This window comes from Mus musculus, chromosome 15, assembly GCF_000001635.26.
Source record: "Mus musculus strain C57BL/6J chromosome 15, GRCm38.p6 C57BL/6J".
Classification (NCBI taxonomy): domain Eukaryota; kingdom Metazoa; phylum Chordata; class Mammalia; order Rodentia; family Muridae; genus Mus; species Mus musculus.
In genome coordinates, this window is record NC_000081.6 from 88428728 (window position 1) to 88450948 (window position 22221).

At 45.3% G+C, this 22221-nt stretch overlaps 1 long non-coding RNA gene across 3 annotated transcripts in view; it reads right to left on the reverse strand.

The window, feature by feature from the left end:
* Gm35831 overlaps positions 1-22221 on the reverse strand; it is a 93188-nt gene that overhangs the window by 7496 nt on the left and 63471 nt on the right. For 2 of the 3 annotated variants that reach the window (XR_001781737.1, XR_875559.2), the window contains exon 3: positions 1279-1331. This is a non-coding gene — a long non-coding RNA (predicted gene, 35831). Of the gene's footprint in view, positions 1-1278; positions 1421-22221 lie in introns of those variants that run through there. The other variant, XR_384327.2, reaches the window with a different exon arrangement.

Below are 22221 nucleotides of genomic sequence, written 5' to 3' on the forward strand. Positions count from 1 at the left end.
CAGTGTAACACACATTTGAATTTTTCCGCTAGTACCATGTGACACACTGTTCAGCTCTGTCTATTTCACTCTCCTCAATGCGCGTCTATCATCCTGGCAGGAGGAACAATCAAGAATCGGTTCTCCTCCAGGCAGGAGACACGGCTGGAAGGCATGGCTGGATTTCATGGTATCATCCCTTTCCATACATCGCCACGTTCAGAGCCTCCTGTGGCGAAGCAGAGCCTTGAAGTGATTTGGAGACTAATGGAGAAAAGTTGGTCAAGACTTTCTGAGAGGTTTTTTTTCCTGACATCCATCCTGAAGCGTTTATTAATTTAGTGGGGCTTCTTAATTAAAGGCTCAATGAATAATTGAAACATAGTTTTTGATTATACTGAAGTTGGTGCCATTTTGAGTTATAATTGTAACTAATAAATTAGTTAAATAGGTTAGATGATGAAACCCTTCTCGAGGGAACACTCATAATTTCAAGAATTTATCTACATGTCATTCAGAGGATGTATGCAAGGAAAAAAATAGATGATCAGAAGAAATCCCAGCTTAAAACTGTATTAATCAGTGATGTCCACTCTGGGCACTGAGGTTCACGGGCTGCTCAACATCACTGTGAGCAAGAGAGGGAGGAGAGGTTCCACAAGCCACACCTGGGATCACTTTCTCCAGTGAGCAGAACTCAAAACTGGACGTGGGCATGTCTCTGGACCATCTTTTGCCCCAGGAGCTCTGTACTAAGCCTACACTCAAAGACAAGACACAGCCAAGTGACTGATCCTCCAGTCGTCTTTCCTCAGATAATGCCTTTCTATCCTGATAACTCTCTTTCTCACGAGTGTCAGTCAGCAGAATTTGTCAGGCGCCTACTGACATGAGGCAACCACCTGGGGTCTCATTATGCAGATGCCAGGCAGAGTCCTCTGACTGAAGCAAGAATAATTATAGGCCCTGAGGAATGGATGAATCTATGGGGCCACACCCAGTGTTCCCAGTGCTCTTCAGTGATCCAGTAGAAAATGTGGTAGAAAAGGCAGAGAATGCACTCCACCCCCTCTGTGTGGAGTCCTCTGGGAATCGACATCTACATAGAGTGGAAAGTATCTCTCCAAGTACTGGCATTTCTGCTCAGACCTTATATTAAGTAAGAACCTCAGGGTACGACTTTCCGTCTCCATTCGTTCATTCACTCAGCCACTCATCAAACAACAGGGAGTCAAATAACACATAAGTACCACACCTCCTGTCAGGCTCTTGGTTTACACAGAGTGGAAGAGGACTCACCTGGGGTCTGAGGAAGCTGTCAACCAGGCAAGACTCACACCTGCTTCTTCATCCTACTGACACAGAGACAAATAACTTCTGGTAACATCTGTGCCTTTGATCTCAGTAGCTACAGCCCCAACCAAAGAACTCTGTACACTCCCCTCCCACTCTGCTCTCATCCCTTCATTACCCACCCCTTCCCACCACCTCCCACCTCCCTCTGTTCTGACCTGCTCCCTGCCTGACTCTCTTAGTAGCTTCTCAGAGCAGCTGCTTCAGTCTTCATCCTTCAGCCAGCCAAGGATGTAGCCACCTCACCACATATTCTGGGACCTACCTAGGGGCTAAGCTTGGGCCTGGAAACTATTTCTAAAATACTGAAAACCAGACATAGGCCTCCTTTACCAGGAATAAAGAGTCTAGAAGAGCAGCTCTCTGTAAGTATGTCACCACTGTGAGCAACAGGGACTCATTCTGGATGCAGAGACCAGATGGAGCCCTCACCCTGGCACCCCATGTGCAGTAGGTACACAGCTGACCTCTCCAAGACACCAAATGCTGTGCTTGGCATTTCCCTTTCTGGGCTGAGAACTGTGAAGGGTCATTTTGCAAGATAGCAGGATAAGAAAAGTCCTGGTATCTCAGAGCATGACAAGGAGCAAAGCAGCCAGGTGACCAAGGTTAGGCATTGTGGAGCAGGTACACACAAGTCTAAGGTGGACCTATCCCATCATGGGCAGCCACCTACATATCAGTCCAGCAGCTTATCCCACGAGGATTTGCTGAAGGTCCACACTGGATTACGAAACCACCCCAAATCCCTGTCTTGCTATAAACTACATCGCCAGGAAGGGCAAACAGATGTTAAAGAAAGCCAAACACATACCTCACAGCGTGTGAAAACTGAATACTATGTATAGGTAAGATAGAAGGGCATAGAGCCATGAGGACAGAAGCAGCAGTGACAAGAAGGAGTGGCAAGAAGAGGACATCTGAAGAACCCAGGAGCAGCTGTAGGAACTCCGTGCCAAGCAATGATCTCTCTGCACTCGGCATGCTGCCCCAGTGGCTACACACACACACACACACACACACACACACACACACACACACACACGTGCAGGGGGCGCAGGTGTGTTCAGCTCCTGATCCTTCCCTGGTGTGAACAAAACAGGGCGTGCTGCTCCACTCAGATCTGGTACTGGAATGGTTCCAGGACTCCAGGGCTTCGCAAACCTGTTAGAGCCAGAATAGAGCATCAAGTGGATTCTTCGCCCTGGTCAGCAGTTCACTGGAAAATAAATGTGTGCTCTGTGAGAGAGAAAAAAAAAGACTTTTCTCCAAGATCCTAGGGCTGACACACACCTCCTACTAATCAGAGGTCCTGTAAGAGCCACCCCATTTCCTGGGCTAATGAACAAATTCTCCATTGGCATCTACCGTGCACAGCACTGGATACACATAGTATGCAGTGTATACAAGTGCGCATTGGGTTTTTAGCACTTGGCATATATTAAAAAGTTTATCTTACTCCTCCTCCTCTCAGTCTATCAGTCATGAGCTTCCAAGCATCTGCCTGTCTAACGGCAGACACCGTGGAAAGACTCTGTTAGCAGTACAGATGATGACACACTTCTCCAAGGTCAGCAAGAGGGGTGGCAGCATGTAGTTAGTCCCAGCATGCCTTGCAGGGGCATCGGCTCTCCCACTGGCTAGATTGTGCCCGCTAGCAGTTCCCATGCCGACAGTATCAGAATCACCAAAACTGTCACAATTATGAAGCTCCCAGGTGTTTACCCCAGATGGGGTCCCAAGTTCTCAGAATCAGAACTCTCTGAGAAGCCAACAGCTTTTACATATACAGAAGTCTGGGACACGTTGACACGAAGGATTCTTCTTGCAGAGCTGTGACCGTGCCCTGGTGGGCTGATCTTCTTGATTACACAACACGGTGTGCACCCTGCTGAAGCACGACAGGGACCTTGCACCCTAGTCAGAGCTCTAGGGCAAGAAAAGATTTCATGTGGTCTCACAAGAAACACACAGGTCTAAGCCATATTATGCTGGGATAGAAAAAAAGTCATGGGATCAGGAAAGAACGGTCCACACATGGGTGTCCTGGGCTCTTCCTTCAAAGAAGAAAAGAAAGCTTCAAAAATGTCTCACGACTTAGTTCAGGGACAAGTCTGACTCAATATCACCACACTCTGCTCTATGGCTTCCTGGTCCTCACCATGAGAGTGATCAGTATTCCTAAAGCCAACAAGGGAATTTATAAATCTACCATCATCCTAGAAGCAGCTAAGGCACACTGCAGGTAGCAGTTGCCTTTCCTCCATCATACCTGGCAGGTGCCCAACATAGGGAAGGACAAAAGAGGACTCAGGACCAGAACATGGCTGTTTGCAACCATGTTTGATTGATAGAAAGAAAAACCTCGAAATTGCACTAAGTATCTGCATGATGCTTCCTGGTGCTGTGATTAAATATGTGACAAATGCAACTCGGGATTTATTTCGGTTCACAGCTCCAAGAGCTTAGTCTGTCGTGGCAGGAAGATGCGGCCACAGGAGCTGGAGGCTTGTGCAGTCAGGAAGCAGTGGGCAATGAATCCTGACGCTCAGCCTGCTTTCTCTTTTTCATATAGCCGGAGACCCCAGCCCGTGGGATGGCATTGACTGTATCTAGGGTGTATATTCCCATTTCAATTGTCTAGAAAATCCCTCGAAGATATGCCCAAAGATTAATTCCTCATAAGTGTGCCCAGAGATTTGTCTCCTAAGTGAGCCCAGATCCTACCGAGTTGATAATCAACATTCATCATCATGGTGCCTTGTCCTGTCTTCTCTACGTTCAACTGTGTTAACCTATATGGCTAGCGGGTTTTCCAGCGTCTATGTTTGCATGTTGTATTACTAGATTTGAAACACTTTATGGTTTGGAATATCCCTCCTTTTCAAATGCTGTGTTTTCTAAGGCTCTCTTGGTGGCCAGAAGCAATCTATTTACTTTGCAAATTTAATAAGTGTTACAATATGTTTTCCCTTCTGGGTAACATGAATCATGTATAATTGCTTATTGTTCGTATTTTTTCTGTGTTGATTTTTATTTATTTTCTTCCAAAAATATGTAGTTCGAAAGGCTGTGTTCTTAAACACTCCATTCATACTTGTTCTGATTCCTGCTATTCTCACTTTTCTAGAGGTTTTTGCTTTATGCATTCAGTTGTCATATTGTTGGTTGCTTAGCATTTTAAGTCAACTCAAATTTCTTATAAACTAGGTGGTTTTTTTTAATGATTTTTTTTATTTTGTGTGCACTGGTGTTTTTGTTGTTTATGTGATTGTAGGAGGGTATCCTATGCCTGTACCTAGAGTTACAGATGGTTGTGAGATGTCATGTGAGTACTGGGAATTGAACTCCGGTCCTCTAGGAGAACAACCAATGCTCTTAGCCACAGAGCATCTCTCCAACCCTGTAGTATTTTTAAATTAAGTAAGATTCCAGGATTGGGGTGCAGTACATACAGGTGCCCACAGAGATTCTCCAGAGCCTGATATGTGTTCTGGGGATCGTATCTGAATACTATTCAAGGGTAATACACTCTTAACCACTGAGATATCTCCTTAGGCCCATAAATTGGATAATTTATCATTGTATGCTAGTTTGCTTTTCTTTTCCTGTGATAAAAAAATTATAACCAAAGCAACTTGGGAAGAAAAGGGTTTATTTCAGCAAACAGGTTATAGTTCATCGTGGAGGGAAGTAAAGGAGGGAAGACTAACAGAGATCATGGAAGAACACTTAGCAAGATACGACTACATCTGCATAGTCTCTTTCCCTATCCCTGCACTTCAAGTGTTCTTTGTAATACAGGGCTGACTTGGTGAATCACTTGATCTCCATCTGTCATTTAAAGTAGGACTTACTACTCCATTTGCATTAAAGTCATTTCCATATTCCTGATTAACTTCTTTCTCTGTGCTCCTTTAATTAACTCCCAGGTTTTGGTAATCTGCCCCCACCCCTTCTCTAATATTTTACCAAGTGTTTCCTCATTATCTTTGTCTCGTTTAGATTTGAGAATCCAGAGAGAGCTCTATCAGGCCATGCTGACCACATGTTATGAGCAAGTGTCCCCAGGAATAGGTCTGGGCCAACATTAAGGAAGATGTGAGATTGAGGGATGCGTTCACCTGCCTAGACCAGGAGTGTTAGCTGGACACCCCTTGGCCTTAGACAGGCAATTAAGTCTAGTTCAAATGAGAACCACAAACACAGCACCATCGACATTGCTAACCTAGAGTCCTGAGCAGAGCCACATAGGCACCTCACTGGGGAAATTCACATGCCCATGTGCACCTCACTGGGCAGAGAGAGCCCTGTGCCCTGTACGCTTAACTGAGAAATCTCCATTGCTCATTGCATAGCCACATGCAGCAACAATTGACCAATACACTGTCCACTCGATTCGACATGACCAATCACCCGCCTTTTCCACTGTCCTCTGACAGCCTAAGCATCAAAGACCTTACTGGAAAAATCAATTCTACAGTCTGCTTATAAAATAAATTCAAAGAAAAACACTTTCTTTCTTGTCTGTACATGGAAAATTAGCGAGATATCAATTCTCACTCAGGTGCCTGGTCAGGCAGCCCTCACTCCAGGCCTGAGTTGGTTTTGACATTTACAGCTTCATCAAAGCAATGGAATAGTCACAGCTTTGTAACCCGTAATTCACAGCATCGCTGCCCCATCTAAGCTATATTTAGGCCATTCGAGAATATTTGATTGGGATTTAAGGGCTTAAGGGATTTATACTGGACTCCGAAAGTCAACAAATTTATTTACTGGGTCTTTTTTTCTGAATGAGGATAACACTCGTTTAGGCACAAGAAAGGTACGAGTTTAAGATTATGCTTGGCTCAAAGCCTCCAAATGGCTGTGAGGTGTCAGTTTTCTAGAAAAGCCCTCAGGAGATTCTTGGCACCAATAGGCCAAGGTCTGAGCTCCTCCTGGTACAACTTCCAAACTGAGAACCTGTGGCCACCAGGGACCCTCCAAAGAACCACACTGTTTAGAAGCTATTTTGCCATCCCCAAGTGACTACTAGTTATGCCAAGGACATGCCTGTGCCTTCCTGGGATCCTGTGGGTTCTGGGGGGTTGTGAACAGATAGGTCCCACACACAAAACCTCAATACAGAGCACACCCTTCTGCAGGCATTCATCAGCACACCCATCTGAAATCCTGAAATATGGATAAGAACCGAGGGATTTCAGAGTGCATGTGATGTCTGGAGTTGGAGTCAGAGAGGCTCTCAGCTTTGAGGAAGAGAAAAGGCTATGCTTAGCCAAGGGCCGCATATGAGCAAGGGAATTTTTGTGTGTGTGGCACTGGTGATGTTGGGCAGATGCCCTCTGGTAACTACTGGGCATCACTGGTCTATGCTGTTCCCATCTCACATGTTGAAGTTAATCCAGAGTCTCCAGGCCTGGTGGCTTCCCCAGGTATAGACACTTCTAAGCATGCGCTGATCTCACTTCCCTTACCCTAACACCACACAGGCACCAGGGCCACTCCCACATGTTGGCAAGCCCAAGGTCTTGGCCACCTTAACTATCACAAGTCCCCTGATCAGTACTCTCAATGCCCCCCACATCAACCTGAGCCTCTACCCACTCACCTCTTTCTGCCTAGCATCCCTATGCCAAGATCTTTCTGTACGTGGTCCCAGTTTGAACTGTCCACTCATCTTATGGACCTCTCCCCTCCCCTAAACTCCCACCCCTTGCTTCCACTGAACTAGAGAATAATATGATGAGATTCTGCTCCTGCTTCTGTATGTGCCATGCCTAGGTCAAGAACACTTTGCAAAGGTTTTCAACAAAGCCTTGGACATATGCAGAGCCTTCGGAGGATACATAGTGATCACAGACCATTCATGGAGCAGGTGGAATGGTAAATAGGAATCTGAAAACTGGGGACCAGCTGTGTCCCTACTCTGTCAGCTGTCATTCGCTGGGGCACCTTTCTGGAACCCACAGTTCAGCTTCCTCATCTATACAGCAAGCAAATTCAGCCAGGTGATTAGAGAAAAGACAAGCGGCAGGCTCCCATGGTCCCCTATTTGAAAGGTAAACATAGCCACCAAGCCACAAGTGCTAGGGAGTGCCTCATGGGGTAGATGCAGAGAGGCAGTGTCTTGTCTCTCTCCAGCTTCCCTCTAAAGTAACAGCCAGGACTTAGGTCTTTGGTTCTTACCCTCCATCTAATGTGCATATGTGGGTGTGATGTCTCAGCAGGCAGAAAGGAGCAGAGTGGACCCCAGGAGGAGGGAAATAGGAAGAAAGCACTGAGTTCACCTGGGATTGTAGCTCTCTCTAACTAGAGAATTCTCTACACGTGGATGTACTTCAGACTACAGCATTTGCCAATGGTGTGGGGCAGGCTAAAGAGAATAGCTGTGCTATATCTGAGAACTCTGAACCTAGAGACTGGTGGGTTCTGAGCAGCCCAAAGCTGGTAACCACCACCCTCCTTCCCTACCAGCCTTGACCTACATCAGGGAAGGGTAAGGTCCCAACTCCTGCTGCTCAGGTACCACCTACTGTTGGCCATTACCATTCCTCATCTTCCCTTTCTGCATGGCTTGGGCTGGGGCATATTCAGGGTCAGAATCATTTCCATAACTACAGCAGCATCTCTAAGCCCAGCATCCACCTGCACACAATGAATGCTCATGAAAAAACATAGGAGGAAGGAGCTGGAGAGATGGCTCAGCCGTTAAGAGCACTGACTGCTCTTAGAGAAGTCCGGAGTTCAATTCCCAGGAACTATATGGTGGCTCACAACAATTTGTAATGGGATCCAATGCCCTCTTCTGGGTGGGAGGAGTGTGTGGTGAGTAGGTTCCATACCCAACAGGATCTAGGGTGGGAGCCAGGGTCCGCGGTCAGTCCCCTGCTAGCTGTGCTACAACCATCGATACTGGGAAGCCAGTTGGATGTCATTAGCCCTCAGAACTTCCAGAACATTTCAGACCACTCTCCTGTTGGGCCACCCCCAAACTCCACAGCGTAGGCTCACTCACTCTATCCTATCTTCACAGCCCCGGGGGACACGGCTACAGCTGGAAGCATCTACGGGCTTATCCATCTGAGATCACTGTGTTTATTTCTGCTTCCTACTTAAGGTGCTGATTCCTTGTCGGTTAAGTTATAAAATGATGTTACAGAAATGAGGTGAGAAGATGACCTGGGACTGGGGGAGCAGGGGATTTCTCTGGGGAAAAAAAAGCAAAATTACAGGGTCAAGGACCCCCCCCCCCATACTTTCTGGTGACAAAGCTGTGCTTGGGGCTATTGGTAAAACTCTAGAGACACAAAGCATCCAGACCCATGGCTGCACCACCCTCCATGGGGTCAGAGTTCATGGGAAGCAGGTGTGGTATCCCGTTGGCTTTTCACCCCAGCAATATTCCCATCTCTGAAAAGGTGCCTCGTGGCCCTGCCAATGCCCATTTCTGGATCACAGCAGCCAACTTGGGCATTCTGGCTCTACTCTCTCCTGACTCCTGGAGACAGCAATGCCCCTGTAGTGTTGTCTTAACAGAACAGCTCCCACATTTGGTACCCCCACTCTAGTCCCACATAGAGGATGGTCCTGGGTGCAGATGAGTTCAGAATAATCACTTGGGCCCTGGACGCGTGCCTAGCAGCCTCTGGTCAATCCTGGGGTACTCAGCAAGGCCTACAGGAAGGAAACGGAAATGCTCACTCAGAGGTGAGGGAGCATATGCAGATGGTTATGAAGAGCATGCGCATCTGAGTGACTCTCAGACTTTCACAGGCTCAAGGACAGCACACGTGACCCTCTCCGTCCGCCTTTAGAGGCAATCAGATCAGGCACCAAGGAAGTAGTTATGCAATACATCTTGGCTTTGCTGGAATTGTCATAGAAGTCGTTTGCTTACCTTCCTGACTATCACTGGGCAAGGCTTCTGGCTTCCTGCAGGTCCATTTCTGAAGACTGTCTCTCTAGGCTAGGTCACAGATGGGAGACTGGTTTTCTGGGCAGGTTTTCCCCCATTTCATGTCTTCCTCACAGCTTGGTGTGGACCCTGTCACTCATAACAGAGCCCCTCACAGCCCCACCCCCCACTACTCTCGAGCCACAAGAAGCTGTACGGGAAAAGCAAAGTGGAAGACTTAACCAACCTCCCCAGGATGTTCCCAGGCTGGCTTTGTCCACCAGGACACACACACACCCCCAAGGCCAACAGGAACTGCTGTCCCCGATCACTCACTCAACACATGCCTGTCAGAAGTCTCACAGATGTGATCTCCATCCCGTAGACTCTGACATATTTGTCAGACTCCGGCATGAGACAATCAACTATGGAAAACTGAATGTGGGTTATAGTTTAATAGTTTTTTTTTTAATCAAAATATCAGATGATGAAAATTCTCAGGAGATTGAAAGTTTGAGGCAATTGTGGATGAAACCACAGGGACCCGGTGACGCTCTGGAACTAATGGTTTCCAGCAACGATTTCAATTGCTTCTGTAATTATTGCTCCACTTTGATTGGGGTCATTTGGCAATTTGCATTTTTTTTCTGGAAATCCACACTTCACCCAGATTTTAAGTAGAAAAGGGTGCCCAGTGTTTCTTACTCTGATGCTTCAATTGACACAGGCTATCCTACTTAATCAGATTATTAAAAGAACATACTTTCTACGCCAAGCTATATGATTTAATATATAAGTTGTTATCTGAGCAATGGTGTGTTTTTATTTATAATTGACATATAACTGTGTTCCTTAGGGGTAAAAATTGTAATTGCACCACAGGGAGATCTCAGTCTCCAGAAAAGGCTAAGGTGGGTCCTTGCCTGCAGAGCTGGCAATCATGGCGCTTCTAAGTGACAGCATGGCATTTGGCCCAGAGCTTCTCCCTCGGGCCTCAGGGACGACTCAGTTGTCCCTTCTTGGGAGCAGCTGGACTTGAAGCCAAGTTCTCTTGGTGTTTCCCTTCCACTGGCTCTGGGGGTCGGAGTCCATCCTGGGGAAGCAGGTCAGTGAGAGGACTTGAGGTTTGACAGAGAAAGAGCAGGCAGTGCTCCCCATCGGTGCTCCCCATCCAGTGCTATGAGGACATAAAAGGAGCCCTCTCACCCACAAGTGTGTGCCTTGGCCTAGGTAATTGTGTTAGCTGATAGTTATTTATTTGTTTGTTAGTTTATTACCAGTTTGACATAATCCTAGACATGTCTGGAAATCTAAGAAGGAACTAAGATAATGTCCCCATAAGACTGGCCTATAGGCAAGACTGTGGAATGTAACCTTGATCAATAATAGATTTGGAAGAGCCTAGCTCACTGTGGGTTGCGCCACCACTGGTAGATGGTCCTGGATGGTATAAGAAAGCAGGCATAAGGAGCAAGCCAGTAAGCAGCACCCCTCCATGACGTCTGCATCAGTTCCTGCCTCCAGGTTCCTCCCTTGAGTTCCTGCCCTGACTTCCTTTGGTGATGAACTGTGATGCTGTGTAAACCAAACAAACCCTTTTCTCCCCAAGATGCTTTCGGTTGTGGTGTGTCATCACAACCTGGAAATCCTAGCGAAGACAACGACCTTTCTCTTTCTTCTGCCTGAACTGCAGCATGCAGGCTTACTTACTTACAAGCACTGGGATGACACCTAGCCTGACACAGAAGCCAGAGATGGCGGGTGTACACAATTCTTCATAATGTTATCCTAGACAGTTTTCACAGCCAAGACTCTCTGAACGCAGCAGACAACGTGTCTATAGACAAAGGATTGTCTTTTGCACCTCATTCAACAACTATCGTGGCTCATGGAGCTAGGAGGCCTGAAGCTGGAGCACGGGAAGAGGTAGGAAGTCTGAACTTGGATCTACAGGTGATACTGAGCCTCAGCCCAGATGCTGGAGTCTGAGAAGATGAGATGCAGCCATGTGTTTCACATGGGGCATAGAGAGGTTTATTCCTAGGTGTGTTTGCGGGGATTATCCTGATTGCATGAATTGAGCTAAGAAGACCTAACCTAAAACTAGAAGGCACCTCTCCCTGGGTCCTGGACCCAATAAAAGTGAAGAATGTGGACTGGGTGCTGGCATGCATACCCATGTCCATTCTCCGTCTGCTCTTGACCGTGGATGTGGTGTGGCCAGATGCCTCAAGGTCCTGCTTCCTTGACTTACCTGCGGTGATGGGCTATGACCTAGAACAGTGAGCCGAGTAAGCCCTTTCTCCTAGACGTCTTTCTTTTAGGGATGTTTTATCATAGCAACAGAAAACAAGATAGGACCCAATTCATTAAGTACAGAACCAAAGGCAGACACCAGTTCCTGGGGCCCACTGGGAAACGTAAAATACGTTCACAGTCTCCCATATGTTAATGGACGGCATCCAGCTCCCCTCAAGAATCTGCAAACAGCCGTCCTAAGCCACACTGTACTGTGACACCAAATGACCAAACTCCCAGTGAGGGCCATGGCCCCCTGGACTGTGTGCTGAGCCTGTTGAAGATGAAGCTCATTCACCACAATGTCAGTGGCACGGTGCCACCACAGGGGACTGCCATTGAAGAAGACCTGACTGGAGTCCATCCCATTGTCAAAAACAACATCTCTGGGGAACGGAAAGATGACTTCGTTGGTAAAGTGTTGATCTAGCAAGCATGAAGACCTAAATTCTATCCCAGGACCTATACTATTCTAGTTTCCTTTCTGTGTCAAATTGAGACTATGTGTGTGTGTGTGTGTGTGTGTGTGTGTGTGTGTGTGTGTGTGTATTTGTGTGTGTATGTGTATATGTATGTGTGTATGTATATGTGTTTGTGTTTGTGTGTGTGTATGTGTGTGTATGTATATGTGTTTGTGTATGTGTGTATGTATGTGTATGTGTGTATATGTGTGTGTGTGTGTTTGTGTTTGTGTATGCATATGTATATGTGTATGGGGGTGGCAGTAGACCATGCCACCAGACAGAAAACTTGGTAAGGTTGAGCGGATTCAGAAACCCTGGTAATTCTCATATCTAAGAATGGTAGGTGTTTAATCTACTCCCAACCAGATTCCTGTCCCGGAGCACATGACCACAACAGGCCATGGAGAGGACTGTGACCATCAGTCATGTAGGGGCAACACCCAGAGCCCCTCCACATGCAGATGAGGCATCCCTAAAATCTCGTATCAACCCAATAGAAAGCATCTGCTTTTAGACCCCAATGCACCCCCAAAACGTATATAAGACCTTACCCACAAGGAATAAAGTACATGAATTATTTCATCAAAGACCATCTGAGAGTAGCTGTCATAGGCCCATTGCATCCTGCTACCTGACATTGACTCCAGGACAGCGGCAGCCCACTGCTCAGACTCCCTGTCAGAAAGCCACAATTCATTGGCCACTCTGACCAGGTCAGAGCCCTGCAGATCCCTTCAGATAGCACTCGGTACGCAGACCAGTGTGTGTGTGTGTGTGTGTGTGTATACAGGATGCACTAGACAATTTTAAAAAAATAAAAACATGGGTGGCACACACTTGTAACCCCAGCACTGAGAAAGCAGAAACAGAATAATCTCCAGAGCTGGCTGGCCATTCAGCCTGGCCTATCTGTTCATGGTTTCCAGGTCAAAGAGAATTTCTGTCTCAGAAAACAAGTGAACATCATACAAAGTGCTGTCTGGCCTCTACATGTACACTTATACACATGCATGTGTACCTACACACACACACACACACACACACACACACACACACACACAAATAATTCTGACCACAGTAGAAATCTTAGCTGCTCTATCCCCTTGTACTGTACTTTCCTACGCAACTTGAATTTTAACTGAAGCCATCTCTACAGAAAACATTGAGACTGAATGTCCCATATGGTATTATTATTATTATTATTATTATACCTGGATATCAGCACTGTAAGCTTTTTCAGACAAGTTAATAAAAAAAAAAAAAATAAGCAACCATCATTAGCGACAGTCCCACTGCCAGCAGAATGTCGTGGCAGCCAATCAGGTATGCCTACTGTCTTGATTGGCAGGTGAGGAAACCAATGTGAAGAGAGGCGAGCAGTTCCCTAGAGGTCTTATGGAGAGGTTTGGCTCTGACCCTTGTGGACTTTCGGATAAATAAAAACTAGTATCTAAAGGCAGAGGATGTCTTTCTCCGTCCTGTGGGGTCTGTATGACTGTGGAACTACAGTACATTAGGTGGTATAACTCAAGTAGATACTACGAGCCTGCACCTCAGGACTTGTACAGTCTTCATGCCCTTTGTAGCCTGCTGCTGAAGGAGTCTGAACCAGCCTACTGGAGACCTGAGGTGTCCAGCCACCAACCAGTCACTGTCAGACATGGTGAAGAGACCTCCTCAGCCGTCAGCCTGCACCAGCAGAACCTCATAGCTATCCACAAGATCATGGGGGAATAACAACATATATAGCTTCCATCACCTGTGTAGGAACTGCTTTTTACACAGTGATGATAACTTAAGACACTAGCTGTATAGGTTAGGGATGGACAAGCTATGGGCTGTCTGGGCTTCTTCAGGGACTGACTGTTCACTGCCTGGTCTCAAAGTGGACTCCATTGTCACACACAATAGCCACAGTCTTTGTGAGACAGTTTCAAATCTTCAGATCCCAGAAGCTTTGAACAAACCAAGGATCTCTCTTATCCGCCATCAGTAACGAAGTGCCCACTTGTCCTAAGAGACTGTTCCCAGGCATGGTGGCGAGCAGAATGCTCCCGAGATATTTTTGAACATACCGGCAGAAGCCCCGTGATTGAATGTGTCATTATCCAATGATGGCTGGTGATCGTCAATTACTTAACCGAGAGAATCAAAGTACAAATTGCTGGGTTCGCTCAATTACTGCTAAAATGGTATAAAAGCATTTTAATTGTAATCAGAACGCACCCTCTCCAGTGTGGATATTAAAGACAGTAATGAGCAGTCATAAATACAGTGACCCATTTATCTCCTTATCCGCCCACCAAACAGAAACACCGCGTCCCAGTAAACTGACGCAAAGAGCAGAACGGAGTTAATTAGCTTTGCTGAATTAGTGGAACATCTAAATTGGATTCTATTCCAGTGTTGGGTTGAAATTTGTCTTAGCTTGGAGCTGGTTTTCTAGCTGAAAAACGGTGACAAGTGAAATAATGAACTTAATACAAAATGATTTGCTTTGACAAAAAATGAAAGAGGGAAAAACATATTTAATGTCTTTATCCTTCTACAAAGGTGGCTTGGGAACATCAGGGGTGACCTTTAGGCAAAAAGTCTGGTGGACTCGTTGCTACGGCCTCAGTGACAAAGGAATGGGGCAGTCATTTGGGGTTCGGGATACTGGACTAGTCATTTACTAAATGAGAAGCCTTGTCCTCGGGCACGGGCTGTCTCAGAGAGCCAGGCTCTACTGTGGAACGTCCTCACTTTTTTGTGCTTTGTTTGGGCACATTTTTTCAAGCTTTCCAGGAAAGCACGGTCAGGGCAAAGGTCTCAGGCTGCTCTCTCAGCACATCTTGCCTAGCTCCGCTAGGAGGGGCCTCTCTCCAAGTTCCTCACTGCTACCTCAGATGGGGACAGACAGAAAAGAGTGCTATGACAGGTCTCCCAGGTCATGATTAAGAAGACCTTGATCCCTTGATCAAAAAGCATTAGGGCCACCATTCTCCAACCTGGGTGAGATCGGGACCAGTGTGGTCCAGTTAGCAGGCCTGCATACGTGGATGGGACTATTAGTGGCTTGTACTAGGTAGGAAAATCCTATGGAATCTTTGTTTTACTTTTGTTTTGGATTACATTTGGTTTTTTTTTTTTTTTTTGACAACTTCATTCCTGTATATAGTTTGTTCCACTTTTTTAAAAAATTGGAAATTTCACTCATCGTCATGTGAAGATTCGAACCATGGTGACTTTCTCACAAACCTGCCTATGTCGTCTCCATAAGCAGACAAGTCTACCTGCATGCAGCACTGTCACTAACACAGTTTCAGTACGCCCAGCTCATGTCTGTAACGAGATGGACTCCAGGGTGCAAAGAGCTAAGGATTAAGGAAACTGCTGGCTTTTTGCTAGCCAAACAGGATTAAGGCCTGGAAACACTGTCCAGTGCTCCAAATCCAAATCTTCTCCCTAACACCCTGGCTATTGCTATCTGATTTCATGGGAGTTGGTAACACGGTCTCCTGACTGTCATTCAAGAGGGTCTATAAAGGTATGCAGAAGCGGTAGGAAGCCCCGAGCTGGCGTAGTATCCAGTTTTCTGTGAAGGATGTGACAGGAGCATCCATGCTTGGCCAAGACAAAAAGAACACAAGGCTGTGAGCAACAGGAAAAAAATCAAAATACAAAGGCCTAAGAGGGAAACGGAGACAAAACTATAGGGATAATCTCATATACACTGTGTCAATAAAAATCTAATGGCCAATGAGCTGAGGAAGAATTAGATGGTGGGATGGACAGAGAGAGGAGGACTCTGGGAAAGAGTCAAGCATAGGAAGATTTCCCCGCCTAGACTCAAGGTGGTCGGACATAGAAAACTGAGGAGAGGTAACTACCCTTGTGACAGACAGAGTAATATAAATGTGTTAATATAAGTTACAAGCTAGCTGGTGAACAAGCCAAAGTTTATGATCTAGGCATTTAATAATGTATTAATTAATTAATTAGTTAATTAAGCCTCTGAGTCATTATTCAGGAATTGGGGCATGAGTGGAAAAGACCATAGTTACATCAGACAGTGTCAGACTCTCAGATGTGTTGTGCGAGGCAGATTCTCTGGAGCACAGGTCCAGAAAAGGAGATAGAATTGGAGAACTGGAGAGACAGCTGATGGGGGAGAAAGGAAGAGAACAGATGATAAAAGATGTGGAAGATAGATAGATAGATAGATAGATAGATAGATAGATAGATAGATAGATAGATAGATAGATAGATACATAGATAGATACATAGATAGATACATAGATACATAAATATAGGTAGATACATAGATGATAAATGCATAGATAGGGAGATAGATAGATAGATAGATAGATAGATAGATAGATAGATAGATAGATATAGGTATGGATTAATATAAGTTACAAGCTAGCTGGTGAACAAGCCAAAGCTTATGATCTATGCATTTAATAATATATTAATTAATTAATTAATTAATTAATTAATTAGTTAAGCCTCTGAGTCATTATTCAAGAATTGGGGCTTGGGGCATCTATACATAGATAGATGATAGATGCATAGATAGGGAGATAGGTAGGTAGATAGATAGATAGATAGATAGATAGATAGATAGATAGATAAAGTTAGTTCACAAAATTTGGGAAATTGGCAAGTCCTAGTTTGTAGTCAGCCTATGGAAGACCAAGAATGTGGTGATCTGGTTAATCTGAAGCCTTGAGGATCATAGGACAAGATGATATAAGTCCTAGTTTAAGGGGATAAAAGAAGATGAGATGACCTTATCAAACAGGAATGAAAGGAAAAGGTGAATCCCCTCCTCCCTTGATTGACTCAGGCCTTGTCAGATTGGATGATGTATCCTCACAGGGAGGTCATCTACCTCATGGAATCCACCAACCCAAATGCTGATTTAGCCTGGAAACATCCCCACAAGCACCCAGCATCACTGTGCAATTGTGCACCCTGCAGTCCACTTAAGTTGACACAAAATTAACCCTCACAGACACCAAGTGCACATCCATGCACAGGTTCCAGACCTTGAACCTCAGGTTCCCACTGAGTAACTGGGCTAAGAGCATCCAATTTACAGTCACTATGAGAAGATATGCAAGTGAGGAAGCATATGTGGGCTAACAGTCAGTTGAAGGGTGACACGGAAGTGGTACCTGAGTCAAACGTTCACTAGGGAAAGAGCTAAAGGTGTAGTTTTCACAACTGGAATCATCTGTGGGAACCTGGCTTGAAGCTTTCAACCCAGAACCCAGTCCTAGAGAAAGCAAAGAAATCATTTCAGAGAGAGAGAGAGAGACTTCAAGGAGCAGAGAATGTATGTGGTGTTCCCAGTAGCTGCACACAGAGATGGAAGAGACTACATAGCTTCTGAGTCAGGTGCTAGCCCAAAGGCCAGCATGCCACTCAGGGCCTGGAGACTGGCTGCTCAGCCTACAGGATATCCCACTGAAGTTCTTGGCAAAGACTTCCATGGCTTCCAGGATCTACAGATCCTGGAAGATACACTTAACATTTGAGACTGCCAGCAGTCTCAACATTTCAGCAGCCAGCCCCACGAGCAGGAAGAAACATGCCAGGGAACAGAGTAGACTGCTCCTCAAAAGCTCTAAGGAAAAAGTCAAGGCATACTATGCATAGTTGCTAGATCAGAGACCCTAGGAAGTCCTTTAGCCAAGAGGATAGTAAACAGAAAGGCCTAGCCCATGGTGCTCACCATAAAAGAAATGTGGACTCAGTAGGTAGCACATGTCTTCGCCACGCTTGTTTCAGGGACAAAAAAAGCATAAGTATGCCCAATGGGCACAGTGCGTCTGGGGACTTACAGTATGCTCCACGTGCATGTATCAGGCTTTTGACATCCAAATCACAGATGATAAGATTATTCTACCTTGAAATATACATCTTTATCAACATGATCATCAGCATCACCACCATCAGTAGCATCAACAACCACCATCCCTACCACCACCATTACACATCATCACCACCACTACCAGCAGCAGCACCACCATGCTCATTGCCATAATCACAGCATCATCACAGTCACCATAGTCATACACCATCACCAGTACCACTTGTATTAGTCAGAGTTCTCTAGAGGAACAGAAATTACTGTGTGTGTGTGTGTGTGTGTGTGTGTGTGTGTGTGTGTGTGTGTGTGTGTATGGGGGGGGGGAGATTTATAAGAGTGGCTTACAGGCTGTGATCTACCAAGTCCAACTATGGCTGTCTACCAAAGAAAAGTCAAAGAACCCAGTAGTTGTTAAGTCCATGAGGTGAGATGTCTCAGTTGGTCTTCTGTATTCTCCTGAATCCCAAAGAAGTAGACTCTGATGCCAGTGAAGGAAAGGACTTGTTAGTGAGAGTCAAAGCAAGCAGGCAAAGGGAACAAGCTTCCTTCTTCCATGTCTTTAAGGCAGGCTGCCATCAGAAGGTGTAGCCCATATTTAAATGTGGATCTTCCCACTTCAAAAGCTCTGGATTAAAGGTATTATCTTCCCACCTTGATTAAAAAAAAAAGAGTGGGTCACCCACTTTAAATGATTTAATTAAGATTAAAAAAAAATCTAGATGTAACCACCTGCTTGGGGTTAAGTTAAATCTAGATGTAATCAAGTTGTCAACGGAGAATAGCCATCATACCACTACCATCACCACCATGATAACCATCATCACGGTACATATTACAAATACCATCAACACCATCATCACAATCATTATCACATTGCCACCATTAAATGTTATCAATATTATAATCACCATCATCATCACATATCATCCCCATCCTCATGGCCCCATCATGGTCACCACCTTCATCATCTTCCATGATTAGCATCATCACCTTCACCATTATCATGACCATCATCACCACTATCAACATTATCCCTGTCATCATCAACACTGCTATGACCATCATCATTACTAACACTATTATTATTATCACCATTACCGTAATCAATACCATCACCACCACCACCATAGTGATCTTAGTCACCATCACCGTCATCATCACTATCACTGTATCCATTAGCATCAACATCATCACCACCTCTTCCACTAGCACCGTGGATAAAAAGGTTTTCCTCTAATAAATGTGGGTAATCATAATTATTCATTACAACATTTATCAACCCTAGTACCATTAAAACTTGGAGGCTGGATTTTTTTGTGTGGGTTGTAGGTGCCATCCTGTGCACTATAGGCCATATAACAGTAACCCTAGCCTCTACCCAACAGATACCAGTAGCAACTGTTGCCTCGGTTATAAGCATAAATACTTTCTCCAGCACTGCCCTGTTTGAGTAGGAAGCAGAATTGCAGCTGGCTAAGATCTACTGCTTGAGGACCACTGGATGCTGCAACAAACTCAGTCCCATGCCAGCACTCATAGCCTCGTGTCCTATCACAAAATTTGTGTTGTGTTGTCTGCCTGTGGTGTTCACGTGAGCAGACGCATGACTAATGTGGGCTTTTATGTAGTTTACCAGGGATATCGTGCAGCCGAAAACATCACATATATTATTTTTTCATGTACATTGAAATTGGAAAATGTAAATCCTGATGACACCTCATGAAAAACCCAGACAGATTCTCCAACACAGGCTGGCTCAAAGGACAGAAAAATTGTAATGACTTGTCTCCTTTTTCATTACTCTAACTGACGAATTGAAAGATTCATTTTAACCACATGCCAAACGCAAATTCTAAAAACACACTCACACTAAACCCTCCCCTCCACTCCCTTCAGATGTCCCAAGATGCTCCTGTCTTCAGTATTACCGCCAAGCTCCACAGGCGCCTCTGGTTACACAGAACCCATCCTCCCTGGTGTGTGGCAGTTTAGAAGATGGGAGTTAACCAGCTTTGTCTCCCTACTCCCTGACTGGGAGGAGACTGTGTGTGAAATGGTGTGGCTGTGCTGTAGGGATAAGGCTATCCTAAAAGACATGCCTAAACCAGAGGAAAGAAAATTGAGGAGCCGCAAACATCAGAACCCACTGGGAGGTCTGCAGGAGCTCGGCTCCTCAATCTTCATTTTCCACTTCTCTGGTCTGGGTTTTGATTAGCTTTTCATTTCTCCACCCACTTGCATCTGTCGTGATTAATTTACACGAGATTTCCTGGTGTCCTTCATCAAGCCATTCCCTTCCCTTGACCTAGCTGTTTCATCAAGTCACCCCTGTGTCCAGTCTACCTTCATCCAAGTGAGGAGAGGTGGGAAAGTGAGCAGAGATGGTTCAACAGATGGTATGTCCACATCAGATAAGGACAGAAGCTGAGAGCAAGGTGCAGCTCCCTCCCTGAGTGAAGGAGATACCCTGGTCAGCCATTTTCGAAGCCTCTGGGGCTCCCCAGCATGGCTGTAGACAATGGACAGAAAGAGCAATAACTTGGGGTTACAAGCTAAGACTTGGGTTGATGCACACGGAGGCACACCTTCCATTTCCCAGAGTTTCCTTTATATTCTAGGCATGCTAGCCTCCTTTTCTCATTCTGGTCCCAACCTGCAAGCTTTCAACTCTATGGCACCACATCCTGCTGCCACCTTCTCCCTCTCCCTCTCTCCCTCTCTCCCTCTCTTTCCCTCTCTCCCTATCTCCCTCTCTCCCTCTCCCCCTCTCTCCCTCTCTCCCCCTCCCCCTCCCCCTCCCCCCTCACCTCTCTCCCCCTCTCTCTCTCCCTCCCCCCTCTCCCCCTCCTCCCTCCCCCCCTCTCTCCTCCTCTCACCCCCTCTCACCCCCCTGTCCCTCTTCCTCTTGGAGCTTGAACTTCTGCCCCTCTCAATTCCACAGTGAACCCACCCTGTTAGGTCAAACTTCAGGACTCATGGCCTTATGTGTGAAATGCTTCTAGTATGACAACACATGGGCTACCACATTGCAGCCCAAGCCATAGACACTGTGATTGATTGTAGGATTTTTTTTAACTTTACTGTATCCAAAAGAAAAAAAAGAAATAAGGAAGGAGGAAGAAAAAAAGAATATGAAAAACCCTCTTAAGATAAGCTGAGCTATACCAATTTAAATTATTTTAAAATATATAGATATATGATTGATATATATATAATAGATAGATGGTTTAGGTAAATGATGATGATGATAAAAATAGATAGATAGATAGATAGATAGATAGATAGATAGATAGATAGATAGATAGATAGATAGATAGATAGATTGACAGTGTTGAAAAGCAACCTATTTAACTCTTTATCTACATAATCTTATAAAATCTGTCCTGCCAATTTTTTGAAGCTGAGTTATAATCAGACTTCAGTGAGGTTTGGTTTGGCCTCTTAGGATCAAAGCCATCTGTTCATTTTGGATAACAAGTCTCACTTCTTGTCAAGTTTAAAAAAAATAATATCTTAAGATCAGGTTGTAACCCAGGCATACTGTTAAGTGTAGTCAGTGGATCAGAAACCTAGAACACCTAGTGTATGTGACTTGGCTGAGGAGGACCCTGCACACTAACTGGGCCACCAGTAGAACCTGCAGAGCCCTCTGGCCACTACCCAAATGTAACCTTTCTTTATATTCTACCACTCTATAGCTTTCCTGCCCCACTTCCCTTTGGCCTCAGAAACTGAGCACTGCTGCAAAACCATGGAGTCAAGCTACTTAGGCACAGCCAGTTTGAAGTGGGACATTTGATATTAATCACTTCGCAAATGAGATTTTTGCATTTTCCATCTCTTTTATAAGTGGAACAACACAAATTAAAATCTCTACGTAATATGATCTAGGCACATGGCAGAACTCCCCTTTGTCCCAGCACCCACAACTCTGGTCCCTTTGGGCTCAAGGATCCATTTTGTTTTAGCTCTCTTATTTGTAAATAAGACCAAGTGTCTGGGGACAAGTGGCCTTGACAAACCAGGCCACTTGGTAGATCATTTATCTACTAAGAGAACTTTTTCATTCCTGCTGCTTTTCACTGCAGAAACAAAGACACCCTGGGCCAAACTTAGCCAGGAATGCTGAGCTGACACATAAGGGCTTGGTGCCCAGAGATACAGATTGTAGGAACTATATTTGCCTGAGTAAGAAGCAAGCTTTTGATCACCAGCCCTAGACACCGAGGTTGTTCCTCCCTGTGATGCTCCTGGGCCATCTTGACTGCATCCAGATCAATATCTTATGTCCCACTCATCCCATCCCCATGGTGAACCTATTGATCCAATGCTCTCTGGAGTCCCATCCTCCAGATGAAAAAAAACTG